This window comes from Nannobrachium achirus, assembly GCF_963921795.1.
Source record: "Nannobrachium achirus genome assembly, chromosome: 4".
NCBI lineage: Eukaryota > Metazoa > Chordata > Actinopteri > Myctophiformes > Myctophidae > Nannobrachium > Nannobrachium achirus.
This window is the reverse complement of record NC_137813.1, coordinates 67,583,383-67,584,622: the sequence shown is the minus strand read 5'-3', so window position 1 is coordinate 67,584,622 and position 1,240 is coordinate 67,583,383.

Sequence of the window (1,240 nt, the reverse complement as noted above, 5' to 3'; positions counted from 1 at the left end):
GATTCAAAACGATTCTCTATTCAATTAATAGGATATCAGGATCTACTCCAGTCTGCTGGCCTGAAAGCAGAGTACATTTACGTGGCTTTTATTGTAAAGGTTTTATCAACTTATTGCAATAATGTAAACACACAAAGGTAAATCCAAGACAACATGTCTGATTTATTCATGCTTGCACACATTCTTTTAACTTGTACAAACAAAACATAATATCTAATGAAAAATTTAAGAAAAAAAAAATAATAAAAAAAATATGTAAAAAAAAAAAAAAAAAAAAAACGATTTTTGTTAGAAACCCAATTTGAATTCAAATCGATTTTTTCCTGCACCCCTACTTTTTAACCCAGTGACCAGCTTATATATTGACTGTGTCAATTCTTGTTATAGTAGTTTGTTGATTACTTTTGATGCAGTATTTATGTTTTCTTAAGTATTAAAAAGGTCTTGGAAGTCCTTAAATTCTCACTAAACTGTCATCTGGGGACCCCCTCAAAATCATGTGGGGACCCCCCTGTGGGTCCCGACCAGTTCTCTTTTATGTTTTTGAGACCACCGCACCTGCAGTCAACCCTGAACAAAGGACAAAGAAGGATGGCAACAGTTTAACCTGGACGAGAGAGAGTTTAACAGCAATGTTTCAAAAAAGCCGATCAAAATAGCAGATCTACAAGCTCACAACGATGCTATGCATTGTGAGATAAAGATGGATGTATGGATAGATATGTTCCTTTATGCACAATCAATAATAATTCTGACAGGATTCAATAATATGCATGAGATACACTCCATTCAAAACAGATGCTATAGGAATAGATCCTGTGAATCCTCTCCATGCTCCAGTCCGTATGTTTCTAAATGTCCACCATTGTTCCACCCTGTCATATCAGTCATCATATCACCTCCTGCTCCTCACTGCTCAACACACTAGACCAGAGGGATTTAACCCAAATGACAAAAGACCCAAAGGAGAAATCACATGTTTAGCCCCAGACCCAAACTAGTGAAAATATCAGCTCTACAAGCTCACGTGTGCTCTGTGCTTTGTTGCGTGCTTGCAACAGATCTGATATTTTCACTTCTTCTTAAACATTTGTTTTGTAATTTAGGGAATTTCTTTGGTTATTTTATTAATTAATTACCCCCCCCCCCCCCCCCCCCCCCCCCACACACACACACACACACACACACACACACACACACACACACACACACATCTTTAAAATGTTCTGTGCCAGGAACC